We start from the raw sequence: 25,460 nt of genomic DNA, 5'->3' as shown, positions 1-25,460 counted from the left end.
AGAGTTTTAAACCTTTGAAACGCGTCGTGGAGATAAATAAACAGTGAGTGGTAACAGTGACTGGTAACAGTAAACGTTTTGTTTCATTTAATATCAGTAACAGTCACGGCAAAGCCTAACCTAAAATGTTCGCATTTAAAATTCACATAAGACCTTAAATAAAGGAAAATTTAATTATTTAAGACCATTTCTTTTGGTTGTAAAGCGAACAGGGACATTGCACCCAATAAATGTATTATGCGTCCCATTTTCTCTGCGGCATTTAACACAATTTGCACATCATTTCCTTTTTTCCGCTTTTTGCGTGTTATGTACTGACATATTGCGTTATGAGGTCTAATAAATAATTACGTACGTGGACAGCGGTCAAGGTCCACTCTAGTCAGTCCTGAAAAGCAGCGTATTGGCACAAAACGCAATATGTCAATACATAACACGCAAAAAGCGGAAAAAAGGAAATGATGTGCAAATTGTGTTAAATGCCGCAGAGAAAATGGGACGCATAATACATTTATTGGGTGCAATGTCCCTGTTCGCTTTACAACCAACAGAAATGGTCTTAAATAATTAAATTTTCCTTTATTTAAGGTCTTATGTGAATTTTAAATGCGAACATTTTAGGTTAGGCTTTGCCGTGACTGTTACTGATGTTAAATGAAACAACACGTTTACTGTTACCAGTCACTGTTACCACTCACTGTTTATTTATCTCCACGACGCGTTTCAAAGGTTTAAACCTCTATCATCAGGTGGATTTACCAGAAAGTAAATGTAACACAGCTCTTCTACTAATTGGAATATATTTATGAAGATTAGGTCTATGTTGGTCTATATTTTACAGACAGATAAACAGCACATGAGAATGTGAACTGTATAAAATTCAAAGAGGTATCACAAATGCAAATGATGAAGTACAAGAGACTACCATAGATAAAGCAGTACGTCAGGAACGTAACTTATGTCCAGCGTTGTTCAATATGATTACTGCAAATTTCGTCGGGGAATGCAATGAAGATTCGTATTAAATTGTTGAAGTGTAATGGAATGGGCAGTGTAGTGTGCACAGCGTGTTGTGTCGCCTGCACTCATTGCAGACTGTGCTGCTGCCAGATAGTCGGCGGAGTGTTTACTTGATCGTCTTGGTCCAAATCTTGCCTTTAACGTTATGTAAAGCAGCTAGACCTCTTAAGGCAAGATAGTGGCACAACTCTGTGAGTATTTATTACGAGGATTATGGGCAGTGCAATCTGACTATGTTCTTCTGAACGAAACTGGTCGTGACATAATAAATGTACATCAGTAAATTTGAGGTGATTCTTATTAATATTAATAAATATTAAATTTATAGGATACGATGTTTAGCTACCACCTATGGCAACAATAATGGCTCCTTCAGATATAAAATTTTCAAAGTCCGTATACATATCCTTCTAATAAAAGCTAAGGAAATTTATACCTTACCGTTACGTAAAATAACTAACAAAACGGATTTAAGATTTTTGAGTACGTTTTGACAATTTAAGACAAATACCCATCTGTAGGCATGAAGAGAAACTGTAATTCTAAATTCGTTCTTTCTATCTCGCCTCAGTGATTTATGTTTTCCTGTAGTAAAAAATCAGTCTACAAAAAACACAACTTTCCCGTTGAAATCAAGCAACAGTGCTCCTACAGAATATAAGAATGTATTTTGCATGATATTTTAACATATTTTCGTCCCCATTTCTCATTCAGAATGTTCTGACCTCAGAAAACCCACAACGTTCAACGAATTGTAGCAGTGCTTTACCTTCAGTAAATAAAAAAGCACGACAAATATCTTTCATTTCCCTGATTTTACTGCCCTGTAAGAATCTTGAACACCGGTATCCAATCAATCAAGATCAAGAAACATAACCTCTTGTGACCCTTGCAATTCACAAACTGGTACTAGAACAGGATTACTAACTGTAGGTACATCACCTAAGAACCCATGATGTCACAATCAGCTGTAAGATAATAATGTTTCTATTGACAGCTAAGTTATTCAACAAAAGTGGCACACATTTTATTGTTGGGCTCATTGTCAATTGAAGGAAGTTGTAATGAAAACTTCACTGAAATAAAACTGTGCTCACTCTTAACTTTCTGGAACACCTTATCGACATAAATTTGCACTTTATCATGAAAACAAAACAAGTTGGTATTAAGAAAGATGAACCTCTCATGTAACTGGAGGTAACGCAAAAATCAAAAGGTTGTACGTTTGTATTATAAGTAAAAAAATTGAAAGTCACATAAAATGAACAAATGCACCTAAATGGTTAATAGCCAGTATCAAATTACTGCAGGCATAATGTAAAGAAAAGGAGAAGTTGCTATGTACATAATAAGTGGAACAAGGCTCTGGGCCATATATCATACACTACTGGCCATTGAAATTGCTACACCAAGAAGAAATGCAGATGATAAACGGGTATTCATAGGACAAATATATTATACTATAACTGACATGTGATTACATTTTCACGCCATTTGGGTACACAGATCCTGAGGAATCAGTACCCAGAACAACCACTTCTGGCCGTAATAACGGCTTTGATACGCCTGGGAATTAGGACAAACAGAGTTTGGATGGCGTGTACAGGTACAGCTTCCCATGCAGCTTCAACACGATACCACAATTCATCAAGAGTAGTGACTGGCGTATTGTGACGAGCCAGTTGCTCGGCCACCATTGACCAGACTTTTTCAATTGGTGAGAGATCTGGAGAATGTGCTGGGCAGGGCAGCAGTCGAACGTTTTCTGTATCCAGAAAGGCCCGTACAGGACCTGCAACATGCGGTCGTGCATTATCGTGCTGAAATGTAGGGCTTCGCAGGGATCGAATGAAGGGTAGAGCCACGGGTCTTAACACATCTGAAATGTAGCGTCCACTGTTCAAAGTGCCGTCATTGCTAACAAGAGGCGCCGGGTGATACGCCAGTATGGCGATGACGAATAAACGCTTCCAATGTGTGTTCACCGCGATGTCGCCGAACACGGATGCGACCATCATGATGCTCTAAACGGAACCTGGCTTCATCCGAAAAATGACGTTTTGCCATTCGTGCACCCAGCTTCGTCCTTGAGTACAGCATCGCAGGCGCTCCTGTCTGTGATGCAGCGTCAAGGGTAACCGCAGCCATGGTCTCTGAGCTGGTAGTCCATGCTGCTGCAAACGTCGTCGAACTGTTCGTGCAGATGGTTGTTGTCTTGGAAACGTCCCCATCTATTGACTCAGGGATCGATACGTGGCTGCACGATCCGTTACAGCCACGCGGATAAGATGCCTGTCATCTGGACTGCTAGTGATACGAGGCCGTTGGGATCCAGCACGGCGTTCCGTATTACCCTCCTGAACCCACCGACTCCATATTCTGCTAACAGTCATTGGATCTCGACCAACGTGAGCAGCAATGTCGCGATACGATCAACTTCAATCGCGATAGGCTACAATCCGACCTTTATCAATGTCGGAAACGTGATGGTGCGCATTTCTACTTCTTACACGAGGCATCACAACAACGTTTCACCAGGCAACGCCGGTCAACTGCTGTTTGTGTATGAGAAATCGGTTGGAAAATTTCCTCATGTCAGCACGTTGTAGGTGTCGCCACCGGCGCCAATCTTGTGTGCATGCTCTGAAAAGCTAATCGTTTGCATATCACAGCATCTTCTGCCTGTCCGTTAAATTTCGCGTCTGTAGCACGTCATCTTCGTGGTGTAACAATTTTAATGGCCAGTAGTGTAAATGAGTACTGCAGTTGAATTAGTTTAGTTCCGGCAGTCTAAATTCCCACAACAGAGTTTTTCATGAATTTCATAAGGCAATTAGTGTACTATTAATAGTGTACCAATAATACTTGCTATCGTTGTCACAGGGCAGCAATAAAGCTTCTTCATCAGTCATTTTTCATTAAAGAAGGAATAAAGTAAAGTTTCTCAGAATCATAAATTCTGACTCAGCTACATCATTCAGAGAGAATTACTAAGGATGCACAAGAGATTTCTAAAAAAAATATTCTTACAAAGCTTTGACAAAATTCGGACAGAATGTACTACACAAAAAACTGGAGGACGTTTACTAAGGACACACAAGAGATAAGAATTACCTGTATTTCCAAAAAAATATTCTTACAAAGCTTTGAATCCACTTTTACTATAAAACATTCCAGAGATAACTGAAGCGTGGAAACAGAGAAAACGCTGCTAGCATAGTTTCATTAACAAGTCTAACAAGTCAAGCAGAAAATCATAAATCCCAAGATATTCAAAACGAGCTAAACCAATACCTTACTAGTCACTTCCACATTCTATCAGAATCTTTGGACTCAGGTATGTGACTTTCAGTTAGCAGTACTACTCATGTCAACCAATCTTTGACTATTGTAGTTTAGATAGATGATGTTCTCTAAAATGAGTAAGGTTATATAAATACTTAGATAAAGTAGTAGATAAAAGCAGAAACTGGATAATACAGTGGGAATGTAGTGAGTTTTTCCAGAGCAACTTTTTCTCCTGTCATGATTTGTTATTTGTGTACTTTACATGAAGAGGATACAGTGGCGCTTCTGGCTGTTAATGATCATTTGGGCTTGTACAACAGAATGAGAGTTATGGAACATAATGTACCAGAGAAAGAATAAATACAGTGACAAAAAGCACTTAGAAAATTGCTTAAAACACAGCAATACTAGAAAATCAATCAGGAAAACAAGGCTTCCCTCCCCCAATCTGTTCTTATTACAGCAAGGTTTGTCACAAATGCAGTTGACTCAATGAACTGACTAGTTAGAGAACTTCATACATAAAGAGTTAATAACCATATCGCTGTTTCCTGGCATTTTAATTATGTATTCACCAAAATGATCATAAATAATGAAACATTAGCCTATGTATTTTGTAAATAGCACTATCTACAGGATAATGGCTAGTTGGATTTAAGGGTATGGGAGCAATTGATGCATTTGAAGCAGTACTAACAGTGTCACAACGAAATTTGACTATATCTATCTATAGAAGAGCAAAATCTCTCCTGCAAGGATGCCACAACACTATAGATGAAACTAGTGAAAGAAAAGAAAATGTGGTGTACCAGTGAACTGAAAAAAATTAAAATGCGTAAAATGACTATTCAGTGATCACTTCAAAGCAGCAACAGATTCCAACTACAACAAATATTTACAGCCCAAAAGAATTTTTAGAAGTCAGGAAGCAAACTATACAAGACAGTCAGTTCTGTAGCAACATTACTAGAAGAGGCATGTGAAAGGGAATTGTGCTTGGATGGGGCATTAACAAGTTTACAGATACATTCAGGTAGCTATAGGCAGCTGGAGAAATATTTGCACATGAGAGAAGAATAGCATTTTCTCTAGTTTGTATCTAAGTCTGTGTCTGCTATCCACAAGACGGATCTGAGACTTTACAAACGGAAAAAAACGCCTTTATCATCAGAGTCTTCAATAAGTATACCTACCTAAAATACTTTGCATTATCTCCAATAAGTGCTTCAAAGTCCAGAGAAGTAGGGCTTTGAACAGACTTCAGTATACTTTTGTATACTTTCAATGTCATGAAAATGATTTACTTTGATAGGAAATTCGTATATGTTTTACAAGTTATTTACTAAAATTCCTTTATAAAAATTGTAACTTACAAAATTTCATCAATAAGTACAGAATAACGCAACTGAGATATATTTGGAATTTTATTTTCGCTTTCATGTTACTCAGCTGATTCCACATAATCATTCATGGTTTCTGAAGTTCTGCTGCTTCCAGATGCAGTCGTTGTTCATCAGGCGATTCCCTGAAAGCCGGTTGCAATGACAAATAAGTTGTACAACCACCAAATATTAATGGAACAATTCCTTCTTTTACCCTCAGCCGTTTCAGATTTATAGTCAAAATACGTCCTGTTATCCCATCAAAGTAGCTTCCTGTCCCAACAATACCTCCAGTTGGAAATGTTTGTGACAAATCTATAACAGCACCACAATAATCAGTATTACTATCCGTTTTCAAAACAGGTACGTTATTAACAAACATTCTACAGCCATTTTCGTGGTAATCTTGTCAGCTATGGTATTGAATTAAGAAGCAACTGATCTCCGTACTTTATACGTAACTGCTTTCAAACACAATTGATAAATGTGGCGCAGTGCAAACAAATAACATGTAACAAATTTCTCATCATTTATTTACCGTTGAATTATATGTAGGCACAAAACTCTTTCTTGGTACTGCAGCGAGCCAGCGATTCCCATCTTCTCTGATTTAGAACATCAGAACATGTGCACTTACATTTCTCTTTTCGATGAATGATTTCCCGAACAACTGGAAACAGAACATTTTTATCTCATACCTTAAACAAAAATTACATGTGTATACCGTACCAAATATGACACTTTCAACTGGCACACTTTCAACGCAACAGGCTTACGATCTGAAGCCAGGCGTAGCAGACAGTCAACAACTAGTGACGTCATGTTCCAATATGGCCGCTTTGCGTAGGTCTGTGTATCCAGAAAGATTTGATCAAATTGAGCTTCTATGACCGATACGGCTATGAAACTCTAATCGGATTCAGCTCTGAGCCAGAATTCCTTATTTGCATTGGCTGAGGAGTGGCTGCATACCAGTATCTCAAGAACACAAAACATTTCTTATGAATGAGAGATCTGGAGGTCATGTTGTGCAGGCAACAGTCGATCGCCCTCTGTATAGAGGTAGGTTAAGATGACATGGGCAACACTGTCTTGTAGAAAACACGCACTTCTCCTTACTCAATGTGAGGGGCGATGTTGTACGATCCTTCCTGAGTGAACAAACAGTACGAAAGTCCTCTCTGGCGCTATTCATATGGGGCCGCTGAGATCCTGCATAACATCTAGTACACTGGTCCCATAGATTCCATAGTCGCGTGACAATCAAGGGATCCCTATCAATACTAACAGCAATATGGAGGAACGACAAAGTGCAATCTCAACAGGCCACCATAGTGCAGCTGTTGAGTACCGACAAGTGCTGATGGACCTTTCTCTTTCGTACACGATTTTATAACAATCTATCAATATTCAAATGCGATTTCCGAATGAGAAGCCCGCTGTGTAATCTTTTATTATTTACAGAATGTATACTACCTGATCAAAAGCATCCAGACCCTATAAGTGGATACTGATATGATGCGTGTCCGTTCTTTGGCATTATGACGGCTAGACCTCTCTTGTGGTCACTTTCAATTAAGAGTTTATGGAGAAACGGCAGCCCTATCTTGCTCATGAATCGAAACCGAAGAAGGTAGTGACGAGGAACACTGGAGTCTGCAGGGAAGACGATCTTCTAACCCATCCCAAAAGTGTTCCATTAGTTTATGGTCGGAACATTGGACAGGTCACTTCGTTTCAGGAACGTTATTGTCCACAAACCACAGTCTCACAAAATCTGCTTTATGACAGCGTCCACTGTGTTGTTGACACAGTCACCCTCTCTGAGCAGTTACTCTACTGTACGCAGGTCACAATGCTGCAGTATATGTTCATACTCTTTCGCAAGTAGCGTTTTCTTAAGAACAATAAGGGGACCACGCCATAACCACAGAAAACACGCCCATACCACAAAATCGCCTCCTTCGTACTTCACTGTTGGGAGAAAACATGATAGTAAATAACTTCCTCCAGCCATCCGCCAAACCTAAATCCTTCCATCGTACTGCCATAGGACGCAGCGTTATTCATCATTCCCAATCAGTCGTTTCCAGTCATCCACTGTACAGTGACGTCGACTTTTACAGCCCGTCAAGAATCGCTTTGCACTGACTACAGAAACGAAATGAGCGTGGGGGATTGTTGGCCGGGAGTCTCCATGCAGGGAAGCTGGGCCGCCGAGTGTGGGTCTTATTTCAGTCGACGTGACATTGAGCGACTTGCGTGCTAGTGATGAGGATGAAATGAGAACAACGCAACACCCATTCCACGAGCGGAGAAAATCTCCCAACCGGCCGGGAATCGAAGCCGGGCCCGTTTGCATGGGAGGTAAGCACGGTACCACTCAGCTAAGCAGAATTTTGTGGCTTATGAGGAGCTGCTTGAAAATTGTATCCCATTCGTTTTAACTCGCTGCACACAATCATTGTGTTTGTAGAACTGTTGGCAGCACTTTCTTTCTGCTGATGCGATTTTTTACAGTCATCTCCAACAGTGTTCGACGTACCCTGTCCGGTCTGCGTGGTCTTGCTCTGGTTGTGGTTGTTCCTGCACACTGCCACTTTACAACCACAACAGTCGGGCAGCTTTAGATCGGTTGAGATATCCTTGATGAATTTATTACCAGGTGACATCCATTGACTAGCCCACGTTCGAAGTTATTGAGTTATCGTGACTGGTGACTGACACTTTCTGATGTTGCTTTCTTTTCTTCATTTTTTTAGTGTTGCATGTTGCATGTTGTGGCGATTTTTTCTTCTGGAGTCTCAAGGTGTGAGAAATAGTTTCACTTTAGTGTGTATTCGCTTGGGCTCTCTGTGGGTCCTTGAGTCCTTTGAAGGTGTTGGCTGGGTAGTTGTATGAGTGAGTGACAGTAACTATTCACATGTAAAATACCGAATAACTGAAGATTACATCATCTTTGATGGTCCTGTGGGGGTGAAATAATGGCTCGAGGCACCTTGTATTTGTGCCAATGTCGTGGTAGGGCCTGGCCTACATTCGCAAGTTGGCGGACGTTTCCCCGATACTCGTCTAAATTGTGAAAAAGACGAGTTGCCTGGTCTTTTATCTTCTCAGCGACGTATTTTTCTCCAGTCATCTCGCGTATTTCTCTCGTCCTGGCCACCTTGGGGCGCCTAGGCTCCACTTCAAACACCTGTTTTGTAGTGGTTGCAAACTGCGTATATTAGAGTCACATGTTGTTCCCCAAGACTCCGAGCCGCATAGCAAGGAAGGTTGTACCTTTGCTCAATAAAGTTTCAATTTCGTTGACGGGTTTAGAGTCTTTCTCGTGAGAGTGCCCCGATCATCTTCATCGTATTCAATTTTCTATCTCGTATGTGTGGGCTAAAAGTCATCACTTTATCCAGTATCGCTCCCAGGTATTTCGTCCGCCCCCGGTAGCTGAATGTTCAGCGTGACGGACTGTCAATCCTCTGGGCCCAGGTTCGATTACCGACTGGGTCAGGGAATTTTCTCCACCCAGGGACTGGGTGTTGTGCTGTCCTCATCCTATCATCCTCATAGACTGCAGGTCGCCGAAGTGGCGCCAAATTGAAAGACCGGCACCCGGCGAACGGTCTGCCCTACGGGAGGGGGGGGGGGGGGGGGCTAGCCATACGATTAAATAAAATAAATTTCGTCATCGTGGTCCAGGGTATTTGCTGTCCATTGATGGTGAGTCACTTCCTCAGTTTGTAAACAGTATTGCTGCAGTTATCGTAGGGTTTAGGGTGATTTACTTGCTCTTTGCCCATTGTTGACTCTGAGCACTATGAGACTTACCATCTGAGGTCATCAGTCCCATAGAACTAACCTAAGGACATCACACACATCCATGCGCGAGGCAGGATTCCAACCTCCGACCGTAGCGGTCGCGCAGTTCCAGACTGAAGCGCCTAGAACGCTCGGCCACGCCGACCGGCCATTGTTCGGTGACGACGAGTTGTCACTGCACCCTGTTGACAAGTCGTTCGATGTTTCCAGAGCCTAGGAAGGCCGTGTCATCGGCGTACAGACTGGCGGTGACTTGTTGAATGGTATGAATGTCGTTAATATACAAATTAAACAGGCATGGAGATTTCACCGCTCCGTGTGGGATACCAGGCGACACAGTTTTCGGTGAGGATTTCTTCCCATCTATTTGTACAAACAGACGCCTGTCCTGCAGGTAACTGATGTTGTTGCTTTTATACTCCTTTTATACTGACCGGTCCGCCTCTCGTGTCATCTGGTGGTTAATTCCGCATTACATAGGGGCGTCAGGATACTTTATCAAATGATGTGGCAGTGCTGAGACACTAATCATTTGCACATCGAAACGTCGTCCTCTGCTCGTGGTCTAGTGGCTAGCGTTGCAGCCTCTGGATCATGGGGTCACGGGTTCGATTCTCGGCCGGGTTGGGGATTTTCTCTGCCCGAGGACTGGGTGTTTGTGTAGTCTTCATCATTTAATCATTATCATTCGTGGGAGTGGCTAGATTGGATTCTGTCAAAATTGGACAGTGTAAAAATTGCCACTTTGTACTGGCGCTGATGACCGCGCAGTTGAGCGAATCACAAACCAAACATCATCATCGTAACACCGAAACGTTGACGTTTGTTGCACGCCGTCTTCGTGATTTTTTTCATTTTGATGATTAGCCTACAATTGTGTAATATATTACTTCAACACTGAAAGTAGGTAAAAAACTGTGACAATTGATATTTAGGACATAATTTCGTACATCGCAAGAACAGTCAGTTGTGTAACTACCAATCACATGAAAAATAAAGTATTGTATTATCTATTAACACATTGCAGTTCTGCTATTGATTTTTTCTTTGAGCCACAAATTCACATTGGCCATGTGAAATTGACTGCGTAGTTTGTCAAATAATAAATGTGTTTTTAAGCTATATCTCCAAAGGTAATTGTGATATTTATTAAACCAATATATTTATAGAACGTCTGAATTGATTAGTAAAGAACAAAGCCTATTGCGGATTTTTAATTAAAACTAAAGTAAATCGGATTCGTAAGGGATTAGTTTTCGTTTCAAAACGGATAAATATTGGCGAAAGTACTCCTCGTCAAAAGCGTGAAGTCAGAATTCCGGACCACGAGTTATTTATTTTTGCTAACGCATCCGTATTTTACTGTTGTTTCACGGGACTAGATAAGTTTATTAAGAAAAACATAGCACAGAATACAGAGTAGACAGAAGAAAACCGACCACGATTTCGCACAATGAAATAAAGTTTCTATATGCGTAACTGCGCGGCAGTATCTGACAGTCGTTGGAAGAGTTTCCATCACGGAGTCGTAGATTGCGAAGCAGAGAATGATCTGCACGTGACAGCATGACAATGCTTGTATGCCGGTCTTCCATGACAGTCGACGAGCCCAAAACAGTCACAGCAGAGGACTCCAAGTGATCAACGAATGAATCTGCCTATGAGAAAAGATACCTTTTTTTTCTCATCGTTATTCTGACTGATTTGATACAGCCATAAATTCCACTCTTGTACGAACCTCTTCATCTCAGAGAAACACTTGCATTCAATTTCCTTAGTTATTTTTTGGATGATTTCGTCTCTGTCTTCCACTACATCATTTTCTCTCTACAGTACTCTCAAGACCTTTGTGTTTCCTTTATGTCTTGACACACGCCTTATCATCTTGTCAATGTTTTCCTTGTGTTCCTTTGCTCGCCGATTCTGGGCAGAGCTTTAATCTAATCTGTTCACTTGATTTTCAATAACATTCTATAGCACTACACCTACAACTCTTCCATTCCGTTTTCCCAAAGTTGATGACTCAGTTCGATACAATAGCGTGCTCCAAATGAACATTACAAGAAATTCCTTCCTCAAAGAAAGACCTATTTTTGTTACTAGTAGGCGTCTCTTGTCCAGGAACGTCCGTTTGCTAGTCTGCTTTTAATGTCCTCTTTGCTTCGTCCGTCATAAGTTATTTTGCTTCCAAGGTAGCAGAATTTCTTAACTTTGTCTGCTTCATGATCCACAATTTTTATGTTAAATTTCTCGCTAATCTCATTTCTCCTCCTAATCACTTTTGTTTTTCTTCGGTTTATCCTTAATCGTTTACCCTCAGTCCATAATGTGTCCCTATTGGACTGTTCACACCAGTCATCAGGTCCTCAATTCTTCCTTAATTTCACAGCGAAACTAAACTGCTTTTGCGACGAATAGATTGAACAGTAGGGGCGACATAATACATTCCTGTCTGAACCATTTTTAATGCGAGCACTTCATTCTTAGTCTTCATGTAGTTTCCTCTTGGTTCTTTTATGTGTTGTGTACATTGTCGAACGGTTTTTTCAGTTCCGCGAATCCTGTGAATGTGCATCAATGTCAGAACTATGATCGATGAATAGACAACAACTGTTTGCATCGTGGGCGTACACATCCTTATTGTCCTTTGGTACTAACGGGGTCAAACCATACGAGTCATCCTGCGGTACGTGTTGGCATTCAACGCCGCTACCACTGATTGCAGACCGTATCGGCATTTACGCTGGATTACTATCGAGGCTAATGGGCGGGATATAATTCTACTAAGATTCTTGAAGACTTCCGCAGAGTAACAACTGTACAGTTGATCAGTAACTTCTCCTCGTTTCTGATCGGTAATCGATATTATCATTTTCTGGTGCACAGCACTGCAGTTATTAGCACCCCACCTAAAAAACTAAGTTATGGTTGAATGTGACTCAAATACGTAAACTGCAAATATTCTCACATAGACTGCTTCACCATCCCCTACCACATACTTACGTACACCCACCCACCCACCCACCCACCCACCCACCCACCCACACACGCACACACACACACACACACACACACACACACACACACACACAAATGCACGAGTATCAACACTTGGCATGCTAAACATGAATGACAAATGTAGTGTTTACTTTAAAATGTACTATTAAAATACAGGTACAATAAAAGTACCCAGCACCAAAGCTGAAATAATATAACTGATTGACTACAAACTGAAACAATAAATAAGCCAGCCAGAATGAGATAAAATATTAATTGAGGATGTCACGCACATGAGAGAGAGAGACTCTGAAATGAAAGGAATGGACTGTTATCACGACATATAAACTCTGACGAACCAGAAAACTAAACAAGCAGCACACGTTCGAGAACCCTCTCACAGATGAAATATCGACGTAGACGTGTGTCTCAAAGTGATCAGAAGGAGCAGGGCCTCAGATGCATCGTTGGATCCATCACCGCTCGTATATTTATTTACCCTGGAAAGATTGGCGCCACAGGGATGTCTCTCAGAGATCTCAGAAATAATGAAAACAGTATAGCTACAAATAAAATGGAGGATGAGTTGAACCTCTCCTCTGTCTTTGTTCCACCGTAGTCTGATTCTGTTCATCAACGCAGAGGTTATAGCAAGTGAAGGACCAGCATGTGTCCTTTTTAGATATACTACATCGATTTATGGGCGGCGTCTTTCATCTAACAACAATATCTACCTGCCCTTGCACTCCTAGGTGAGAAAGGGAATCTTGTATCGAACAGATACATTTGCTGGACAGCTTCAGCATCAAAGGATTAGAAGTAGAAGAGAAGCTTCGTATCACCACTGCAAGCTTCTCATCACCACTGCAACTGATCAGCATTAGTGGCCTCAATATCGCATTCAGCCACATTCTACATTGTCCTCTATTATGTGACGCATGTTACTGGGGAGGTAGTTAACGAATTCTTTCGCGATGGAAGTAAGGAGGACATAAAAAAGCAGACTAGCACAGGCAAATAGGACATTCCTGGGCAAAAGAGGTCTACTAGTACCATACATTGGTCCTAATTTGAGGTAATAAATCCTGAAACGTACGTCTGGATTATAGCGTTGTATGCAAGTGAATCGTGGTCCGTGGAGGAAGCTCAGAAGAAGATACGGTGTTGTGGAAAACCGCTAAAATGGCTCAAATGGCTCTGAGCACTATGGGACTCAACTTATGAGGTCACCAGTCCCCTAGCACTTAGAACTACTTAAACCTAACTAACCTGAGGACATCACACACATCCATGCCCGAGGCAGGATTCGAACCTGCGACCGTAGCGGTCACGCGGTTCCAAACTGAAGCGCTTAGAACCACACGGCCACCCGGCCGGCGAAAACCGCTAACTTAGGTTGACTGATAAGGTAAGAAACTGATAATATAAGAGCTCAGAAGTTTCTTCGAAGAATCAGCGAGGGTTGAAACATGTGGAAATGATCCACCACATGAAGGGACATGATGATAGGGTATGTGTTACGACATCAGGGAATAACTTTCATGATCCTAGAAGAGGCTGTAGAGGGGAAAAACTGTAGGGGAAGACAGAGCACGGAATATATGTATCAAATAATTGAGGACGTTGTGAGTGTAGCTGCTACTCTAGAGTTGAATAGGTTGGCAGAGGAGAGGAAGTTGTGGTAGGCCACATCAAACGAGTCAGATGGCTGATGCCTCCTTCCTCCCTCCCTCCTCCTCGTACCCTAAGAAATAAAATAAAAATTAAAAAAAAAATGCTTAGATGTTCTGACAGAAATTAAGGAAGACGGAAACCCGCGAATGGACAGCATTCTTGGAACAAAATAAGGCTTATGGATAAATTAAAACAAAGGTGAAGGTGATAAAGACTATCAGAAAGGAGAATAAAGATATCGTTGAGGACGACGCACTATTGGAAGCAGTAAACGTATTCTCCACGGTAAGAAGTAATCTCACGCACAATGGCTGAAGCAACAAGGCCTCAGAGGAAATTTTTAAACGACAATGACCTGCCGCATTTGCTGCAGTAACTTTGACTGGAATGTCTTTTTATTTTTATTTTTCACTATTGCACTGTTTCAGCTGTGTACCCATTTTCTAGTGTTTTCTATAAACTCGTGGAATGAACAACATATTTGGATTACAATAAAATTTTTTGTCTGCCACACATCGTTAAACCGCAGTTGCGTGGCCCAGAGTCCACGCAGGCAGCACTTCGAGTATTTTAGTTTGAACGGGGATCACAGCTGAAACAACCTTCATGCAGTAGTGAAAAAGGCAAAAACAGAATATTCAAATCTAAGTTCCGATAGCCATTTCAGGAGATTGTCATTCAAAAATTTTTTTCGGCTGTGAACCCAACCTAAACTATAATAGAAGTAGATTGGTACATATATTGACGTGGAACTGAGGAAGTCTAGAGCACAGCATTGTATGGAAGTAAAGCATAGACAATCGGACAAAAGGTTCAAATGTCTCTGAGCACTATGGGACTTACCTGCTATGGTCATCAGTCCCCTAGAACTTAGAACTACTTAAACCTAACTAACCTAAGGACATCACAGACATCCATTCCCGAGGCAGGATTCGAACCTGCGACCGTAGCGGTCGCGTGGTTGCAGACTGTGGCGCCTAGAACCGCTCGGCATACAATCGGACATTCTGAGAAAAAGAAACTGGAAGCTGTTATAAATAAATTAGCCTCTGACTGCAAGGAAGACTTTTAATTTATTTTTGTTACATCTCACTACGTTATTGTCTGCTGCCGAACGCTGAGCTGTCATTTTGTGTGATGCTGTAGACCCGAGTCCTGTACGGTTGTGATCGGTAATGACAGCCAGCTGCGATTCCGGAAAAAATAATGCCTAACATCGATTAGGTGCATCTGAAGATGCTAGAAATCGATTATACAATAAAGAAACTGTACACCGCCCTTGCAGCCATAGGTTAATTAATTGTATAATAATTGTAAATAATCAATCGGCTGCATCCTCGACAACCACTACGAGGAGAAGTCAAAATATGAAACCATAAGTATTTAAAGTACTATACTACCGAAAAGTGTTTAAAGATTAGGGGACAGATAACGTTAGAAACGAAGAACTATTGGAAAGCAGAGGTGAGGCAGGAAATTCGTGGAAGATCCTTACCAGCAAAAATGACAGGATAATGAGACATGTACTATGGCATCTTGGCGCTCGCAGGAGCTGTTGATGCGTAAAGTGGTTGGAAAAGAACATCCAGAAGATAAGCAAGGGGTTATGGAGGATATTGCGTGTAGCAGACGAATACATTAGCACACAGTAGGACACCAAACCATTTTAAATAGTTTAACATTTGTCATTATGCATAACATTCGAGAGTAAAATTAACGATCTGCTTCATTGACCTTACTATGTTGCAACTGCCTCTAGTTTAACACTTGGCTTGGCTGTCTAGCAGAGTTCTCACTACAGTCTGAGGTTAGTAGCATAGCGATTGGTTTGGGACGAGGCGTGCACCGGTACTCTTAGGATGAAACTGTTAATTTGTTTGGAATATGATAATTCGCGCAGCATTTGTTCAGATTAGAGTTTCAGCGTGATAAGATCGATGTGGTATATTGGCTTATCTGAAGATGGCCTAATAAGCCGAAAACTAGTTCATACAAATAAAAATCAGTAGAACAAAAAATCGCCTGAGTGTTATTCAACCCTCAATATGAAATTGTTCTATCAAGAAGCGACGGAACAATCCATAAATAAGATAAACAGCGAAGTTTGTGATCCACTAAAAATAACTGTTCTTAATCGAACCCGTCATTATCCGCTTCCTTAAACTATCATCCACTAGAATATACGAGGGCTGTTTGGAAAGTAAGGAACGACAGGTCGCGAAATACAAACCACAGTGAAAATCAAAACTGTTTTATTGCAACAGTTAGCTACAACTTCCAACTACTTATCTCCAAAGTCGTCGATCCGACTTAGACGTTTGTCGTAGCGTTGTACCAACTTTCCAATACCCTCGTTATAGAAGGCAGCCGTCAGTGCTTTCCGCCAATTCTCTACGCTGGCCTACAGTTCGTTGTCTGTGCCAAAATGTTGTGCAGTGAATACATAATGTATTGTGGGGCGATCACTCTGTTGTATAAATAATTCAAAAGCCAAGCTCGCTTAAACACTGTTCATTAGATGACCCGTTTCAACACACTAAAGGTGCCATCATCGGATCTGAATGTAGCTTAACTCGCATAAATCGTTTGTATATAATGATTTATCCAAGTTAAGCTACATTCAGATCCGATCATGACACCTTTAGTGTGTTGAAACCGGTCATCTACTAAACAGTGTTTAAGCGATCTTGGCTTTTGAATTAATTATCCAAAATGTCATCTTCATAGCCAGCGGTTCTTGTGAGCAGAGATGAAACTCAGAGGGAGACAATTACTGGCTGTATTGTGGGTAATCAAACATTTCCAATCGAAAACGATGCAGGACCATCTTCATTGCCCCTGAAGAAGAAAACGCACCAGAGTTATGTAATGTTGTCTGCATAGATTCAGGCGAAATTTCTCACCAGGCCCTCGTACTTGGCGAGAGACACTATTGTTCTAGGTATCTTTTGTGCTCCCTGGGTGCTCAGAACTATAAAGAACGACGTAACGCGATCGATGGGCGTACTAGAGACATTGCCCAACAAATCTGTACGAAACTTCATTTGATTTTCACTGTGGTTTCCATTTCGCGACCGATCGTTCCTTACTTTGCGAATAACCATCGTATGCCCTTTAATTAATGGTGTTGAGAGAAGGGGCAGAATTGTCGTAAAAGAGCACGCATCCGACGTACAGTAAAACCTATTGACTGACTATTTTCGGATTGAATAGCTTTGCTAACTAGTAGAAAGATTAATCACAAATGTGTATGTTTGACGCGTCTGGAATAGCATGAACGCTTCGGGTTTAGGAAGGACAGAGAATAAGAGTGCGTTTAAACAAAGATTAGGACGTTACACTGCTGGTGCGTGCTTCGGCAATCCATTTCACTCCCGATCAGCGAACGCAACGGCCCATGCGATCGTAATAGACGTCCTAACCGTTAACGCCTAAGTAGTCGGACCCTTTACTGCGTTCCGAATTCGCGCGTCGATACAGCGCGGCATCAGAGCCCCAAGCGGCAGTCGGGCGAACTAACATTGTGTCGTCACTGCTCGATAGGTGCTGCTCTCTTCTTCCCTGCGTAACAACTTCCTTCGGAATGAAGTGTGTAATTTGTCGCCCAGATGTCGGGACTGTGCCCGTTCGTCGCCTTTGAAAGTGTAGCGATTTCCTTTTCCAAAATTGTAAAAGCTTTACATTTTTCTACAGCAGTTAGGGGAAAGACATATGAAGCATGGATGCAATGAAAGTGTGATGCAGGTACACGCAAACCAATTTGAAGATAAAAAATGTAATACTAAAAAAAAAAAAAATTAAAAAATTCCCGACCTCTGAAACATTTCATGTGTCTGCGTCTAAATAAGTGTAAAACATAATGGATACACTCAAATCAAATCCATGGCTCTCGACTTTACAGACTGAGAGGTGAGCTTAATCTGGATGACATACTGCTCTGAATATCAGTGTGTCTTGAACGTTTCACACTTTTTAATGGAATGTGTTGGGCCTGTGATGAGACCTTCATTAGCGTAATGAAAAGAAATTCCATGATAAAGCTACCATACGAATTTATTTTGCAAACAATTTCCAAAGCATTATTACAAATGAAACTATAATGCTTTGAAACAGATTTGCAAGGAAGATACAAGCTACATAATTATGTTTACTTCTTTTATAGACAATCAGAGTAATGTGTTCTTAAACACGGCATGTTTCGGTCATATATTGGCCATCTTCACTGCAATAACTCATGTTGTGAACACGCTGTTCAACTTACGCTGCTTATGATCTCCGCTGTCTCAAGAAGGCCAGTGTATAGTTGAAACCATTCATAATTAAAAGTGTTTTGCCGTTATTATGTTGATAACAAATTAAAAACAATTGTACGCTAAATGTTAAACACCTACATTCCAAGGCATCTCTCAAGGGACTGGAGGTTGTGAATTTGAAAAAAAAAAAAATTGTCAGTACAACCAAATTTCAACTACAACGGCAAGGAAAGAAAACCCTCAGGTCTTGACCTAAAATCAAAACGTCCACTGCTGCGAATATAAGCGGTGAAGCCGCGATCGGACCCTTAAGGCGCCATTTGATGGCCGTAGTGAAGTATGGATGTGGATTTAGTAGCCTATGAGATGCAGAGCAGAACAGAGGCAAACAAAGACCCATTTACCCGCTTCACTTATCCGAAGTGGCAGCGGGGAACCAGAATTGGACCCTTACCTGGGATCACAACTACTTTGAATAAACAAAAAATCATTGTGTCATATACTGTTTAGCGTTTCCACTAGAAGAACTTCAGAAGTGTTTGCCGGCCGGTGTGGCCGTGCGGTCTAGGCGCTTCAGTCTGGAACCGCGTGACCGCTCCGGTCGCAGGTTCGAATCCTGCCTCGGGCATGGATGTGTGTGATGTCTTTAGGTTAGTTAGGTTTAAGTAGTTCTAAGTTCTATGCGACTGATGACCACACATGTTAAGTCCCATAGTGCTCAGAGCCATTTGAACCATTTTTCAGAAGTGTTTGACGCTGACTACACACTTTTTCCGTGGTCCGGCTTATTGTAATTTCATTTTCTCGGGTGACAGAGTGTATCTGATTGCACCAGAACGCCTAGGTGAGACGCTGCAGACCGACAGCAACGCGCAGATTGAGAAGACTGAATATGCGCTCTAACTGAATCCCATCGAACATGCGCATGACGCTCTACATCTACACCTACGTCTACATCTACGTGATCGCTCTGCTATTCGCAATAAAGTGCCTGGCAGAGAGTTCAATGAACCACCTTCAAGCTGTCTCTCTACCGTTCCACTCCCGAACGGCACGCGGGAAAAACGAGCATTTAAATTTTTCTCTCAGAATACATGCTCGAGAAGCAGAGAATGCCAGCAAACTGACTTTTTGCAACTTGCATGTGGCATTGTGGGTGCGGAGGGACGCGGCAACATATACTCAACAGACATACAAAACTTAGCTTTGGAGCCCTGTAAGCAGAATTGTTACTTTGCGGTCAAGTGATTGTCCACCGCTGACGTAAGGCAGTGAAGTGGTGTGTGCGGGGCAGTCGATTGTATGAAGTTGACGCTGTAAGGTGGGTCAACGTGGAGAAGCATAATGGGCCAACTAGCTTCAGCCTGGGCCGAACAGAGATAGGGAAAGGTGCGCCAACTTTATTTCCGCGAAATATTGTCTGGATCAGGGTCTCTCACCCAAGGAAAATTGCTCGTATACAAAGCGAGGTGCAGAGAATGTTTGCACGGTGAAGTAGTCCAACTCGGCTTAACTCGCCTCATCACGGATTGCATGGTGAAGTCACAGGGGCACGCTGCCGAGTGCGTTTATAGACGGATTATTCGCCGGCCGCGGTGGTCGTGCGGTTCTAGGCGCTCCAGTCCGGAGCCGCGCTGCTGCTACGGACGCAGGTTCGAATCCTGCCTCGGGCATGGTTGTGTGTGATGTCCTTAGGTTAGTTATGTTTAATTAGTTCTAAGTTCTAGGGGACTGATGACCACAGCAGTTGAGTCCCATAGTGCTCAGAGCCATTTGAACCATTTGAACGGATTATTCAACACGGAAACAGGTAACCGTAAGACAGTTACATGAATAATAGGACAGTGTGTTTCCAAAAAGCAAAGTTTTCCGAAAGTTCAAAATGGCTCTGAGCGCTGTGGGACTTAACATCTGAGGTCATCAGCCCCTAGAACTTAGAACTACTTAAACCTAACTAACCTAAGGACATCACACACATCCACCACCGAGGCAGGATTCGAACCAGCGACCGTAGCGGTCGCGCGGTTCCAGAGTGACGCGCCTAGAACCGCTCGGCCACTAGCCGCCGGCTTTCCGAAAGTCAATTTAAACCTGAGTGCGAAGTGCCTTATTTGTTTGGTAGTTGTGATGTTAAAGACAAATGTCTGATCCGCGGTACAGTAATTACATGTGTAAGGAAATCGTCTAACGAAAGATATTACAGCAAATAGCATTCAGAAAGTATAGTGAAATCATAAGCAGATACCAGAGAAGAAGAACTGAGGAAGCCGGCCGGAGTGGCCGTGCGGTTCTAGGCGCTACAGTCAGGAACCGAACGACCACTACGGTCGCAGGTTCGAATCCTGCCTCGGGCATTGATGTGTGTGATGTCCTTAAGTTAGTTAGGTTTAATTAGTTCTAAGTTCTAGGTGACTGATGACCTCAGAAGTTAAGTCGCATAGTGCTCAGAGCCAAGAACTGAGGAAGTTACAAACTGTTTCAGAGGAGAATTCGGTATCCACAAATAAGGCTTGTACCAGTACTTAAGCATGTTTGTTTTTGTTAAAGGTCGTGTGAAACAAACTGAGGTCTGTTTACATTCTTCTTAAATATGTGTTCGTCTTCGTTCTCGCTTGTGTTATTCCTAACACAATCCTTCTTTCTGTAATTTAGGGTGAATAAGACGAAGGGTGCTGCGAAAGGACTCTTAGAGCTAGCTGTAAAGTTGCTCTACGTTTAGCAAGAGCCGGGAAGCCGTTTATGGAAGGGCCATTAATAAGGAATATATGGTTGGACGTAGTTGAGACGGTGAATCCCCCATTATTTACCGTATACAGCAGAATACCACTTTGCAGAATGACAATACCACTACGCATCAACGACATTGTCGGAAATTTGCATAAACAGCTGGGAGCCAAAATTGAAAACGTCCTAGCGTTTTCTATCGCATTTGATGAGTTCATGGATGTTAGCGAAATAGCTCAGTTAGATATTTGTTTTGCGTGATTTGGACGATGACCTACATGTAACGGAAGAAATCCTGGATACGATTTCGATAAAGGACATTGATACAGGGGCCGTATATTTTAGAAGTGGTGGAAAGTGCAGCTGAAGGTATAGGACATTCTTGGGGAAAGCTGCCCGTAACCACAGACGGTGCGCCAGCAGTTCGCGATAAAGTAAAAGGATTTATTGGCCTACTGCGGCAAAACCTAACACACCGAATTTACCTAACGTCGACTCTTTTGCAAACCAAAAGGCTCTTTGTGCAAAAGTTATCGGTCTTCCAGGTGTAATGAATGTAGTGGTGCGTATCGTGAACTACTATGTTCTTTCTCAAGGGCTAATTCATCTCCAGTTAATGAATTTTTGATTTTATTTGAAGAAGAGTATCCAGCCCTACCATGATGAAGTACGCTGGACGAGCAAACGAAAAGTGATTTCCCGCATTTTTTGACTACGTCACTTCGTGGCTAAGTTTCTGGAGGGCAAAGGACGTCCGGAGCCTCTTTCGCATGATGGGTAGCTGATTTAGGGTTTTTAGCGGACATTATGGCTCTCGTAAGTGATTTAAGTCTGAAACTCCAAAAAAGTAAATAATCTCATCACCGGTATTCCAGCATAAATTTCAGCTGCTCAGAAACGACGTTTCAGACAAAAGTACGCATCATTTTGCAGAGCAAGGTAACAGTGTGATGCCCCACCCAGTTTATACTAATATGGAGAGTTATTCGCTTGTAATTGGCCGTGAGCGACGATCGGATTCGTAAAGGTTTGTGAGCGGACACTCACGTATAGTAAATAATCAGAATTCACTTTATTGATCTCTCTCTAGAATGATGAGCTTGTGTCTTACCACAAAAATATAATTTTGTTAAAGGAATCGACAAAGTAACTTTGTTAAAAACACTGCAGAGGAGGGTACAAATGTTAATGGGCAACACATTGAGACGACGATGGTACACTGCAAATGACTGATTTGGACACTATACATGTACTGAGTTAATAAGTGATAAAGAAGAATACTTTCATGTCCACAAAACATCTCTACTGTAAACATGATACACTTATAAATACATATACAGTGAAAAATTCAATGAAAATAACTTGCTAAACATAGTAAATGCTTATCTATTGTGGTGGGCCTTTTATTGGTAATGTACCAACTAATCATTAGCTTTGTATTACTTTATAATATTTCAGCAATCTGTTTAGAAATGTGGTTAGTAATTACTATTAAGAAATCACACTTTATGTCAAAACAAGCACTGGTTACAGCCTCTTACAAGAATTACTACAGTACAATGAATTTGCAGCTTTTAATTTTGGCTTGGATGCTGAAGTACTTTCCATCATCATACTTAGCCAGCACAATAGCTCCTGATGCAATGTAATGCATGCCGTAAGCCAGTATGCAACAACTTCAAAATGGCCCACAAAATATTTAACCACCTTTTCTCCTTGGATAAGAGCTGCTTAATAACACTGCAGTAGTGTCAGTGTCGTCGTAACTGCCGTATGCTTCCCATCTGCTGTGCAGCGAGCTACGTTAATTTAAGTATTAACTGTATTTTTCTTACTTGTCACTTCTTCTTCCGTGTGTTTTTGGATTTAGGAAGCTTTAATTTTCGAGTACTGGTAATAGTGTTCCATAGATTTTGTATTTGTTTTGAACACAGTCAGAGAGAGTCCCTTTAGTCAGCTATAGTGCCAGGAGTGCTAGTGTTTGTTTTGAATACAGTCCAGAGACAGGAAGTGCTTATTTTCACTGTTTTCAACAAGAAGTGTCTAGTAACGACAGTTTAGTCAGTTATCAGCCGCCTTTAGTGAATTAGCAGTCTAGTTAAAAGTTAACTGTCTACAGTAAATTGATTTCTTAGGATGGATAGGATGTGTGACTGCTGTGTACGGACGCAGCAGGGGCTGGCCACTGTTCGCGAACAGCTGAACGTGTCGATGTCCGCGGTCAGCCGTCTTCAGGCTGCTGCCTCGGAGTGTAGCGACAGTGGCGAGTCTGGTGCGTCGTATGGTACACCCCAGGTGTTACATGCTTCACTCACGGTCCCTGCTCTCGAAACATCTTCGCGGGTACCGGGCGCGGTTGGACCACCCTCTCCCCAAGGGGAGTGGCGGGTTCAGCGGCGTTCACGGCGCACGAGACGGAAGGTCAATGTGGAGGCTGGCCGTGTGGCATCGCCCGTTCTGCCTGTGAGTGGACATGTGGCCGCTCCTTCAGCAAGGTCCGACCAGGCACAGGGGGTGAGGGGTTTATTAGTGATTTGGAGCTCCAGCGTTAGGCGGGTGATGGAGCCCCTTAGGGAAATAGCGGGAAGATCGCGGAAGGAGGCCAGTGTTCACTCTGTCTGCTTGCCGGGGGGTCTCATCCGAGATGTGGAGGAGGCCCTGCCGGCGGCGATAGAGAGCACTGGGTGCACCCGACTGTTACTCATGTCGAGACCAATGACTCCTGCCGTCTGGGTTCAGAGGTCATCCTCAGTTCATACAGGCGGTTGGCGGAGTTGGTGAAGGCGGAAAGCCTCCTCGCGGGGTGGAATCTGAGCTAACTATTTGTTGTATCGTTCCCAGAACCGAACGCGGTCCTCTGGTTTAGATCCGAGTGGAAGGCTTAAACCAGAGGCTCAGACGATTTTGTGGAGATCTGGGGTGCAAATTTGACCTCCGTTATCGGGTGGAGAAATCTAGGGTCCTCCTGAATAGGTCAAGCGTGCACTAAACGCAGGAAGCGGCTACGAGGGTAGCGGAGTACGTGTGGAATGCACATGTGGGTTTTTTAGGTTAGAGAATTCTCTCCCTAGGCCCGACAAGACGCCTCCCGAGACGCGACAAGGTAGTAGTAGGCAAAACTCAACGGGGAATAACAATATTAATGTGGTAATAGTAAACTGCAGGAGCGTCTACAGAAAGGCCCCACATCTGCTCTCATTAATAAACGGTCACAATGCCCACATAGTACTAGGGACAGAAAGTTGGCTGAAACCAGATGTAAACATTAATGAAATTCTAAACTCAGATTGGAATGTATACCGCACAGACAGGCTGGACAGTGGAAGGGGAGGCGTGTTTATAGCGATAAAATGTGCAGAAGTATCGAAGTAAATTAACGAAGATCCGAAATGTGAAATAATTTGGGTGAAGGTCACGGTTAAAGCAGGTTTAATCATGGTAATTAGATGTCTCTATAGGCCCCCTGACTCAGCAGCTGTTGTGGCAGAGCACCTGAAGGAAAATCTGGAAAATATTTCGAGTAGATTTCCCGACCATGTTATAGTTCTAGGTGGAGATTTTAATTTGCCGTATATAGACTGGGAGACTCAAACGTTTATAGCGGGTGGCAGGGACAAAGAATTCAGTGAAATTTTTTTAAGTGCATTATCTGAAAACTACCTTGAGCAGTTAAACAGAGAACCGACTCGTGGCGATAACATATTAGACCTTCTGGCGACAAACAGACCCGAACTACTTGAAACAGTTAACGCAGAACAGGGAATGAGCGATCATAATGCGGTTACTGGATCGATGATTTCAGCCGTAAATAGAAATACTAAAAAAAGTAGGAAGGTTTTTCTGTTTAGCAAAAGTGATAAAAAGCAGATTTCAGAGTACTTGACGGCTCAACACAAAAGTTTTGTCTCAAGTACAGATAGTGTTGAGGATCAGTGGACAAAGTTCAAAACCATCGTACAATATGCATTAGAGGAGTATGTGCCAAGCAAGATCGTGAGAGATGGAAAAGAGCCACAGTGGTACAACAACCGAGTTAGAAAACTGCTGCGGAAGCAAAGGGAACTTCACAGCACACATAAACATAGCCAAAGCGTTGCAGACAAACAAAAATTATGCGAAGCGAAATGTAGTGTGAGGAGGGCTATGCGAGAGGTGTTCAATGAATTCGAAAGTAAAGTTCTATGTACTGACTTGGCAGAAAATCCTAAGAAATTTTGGTCTTATGTCAAAGCGGTAGGTGGATCAAAACAAAATGTCCAGACACTCTGTGACCAAAATGGTATTGAAACAGAGGATGGCAGACTAA

Source organism: Schistocerca cancellata, chromosome 3 (genome assembly GCF_023864275.1).
Source record: "Schistocerca cancellata isolate TAMUIC-IGC-003103 chromosome 3, iqSchCanc2.1, whole genome shotgun sequence".
Taxonomy (NCBI): domain Eukaryota; kingdom Metazoa; phylum Arthropoda; class Insecta; order Orthoptera; family Acrididae; genus Schistocerca; species Schistocerca cancellata.
Note: the sequence above shows the minus strand (reverse complement) of the source record.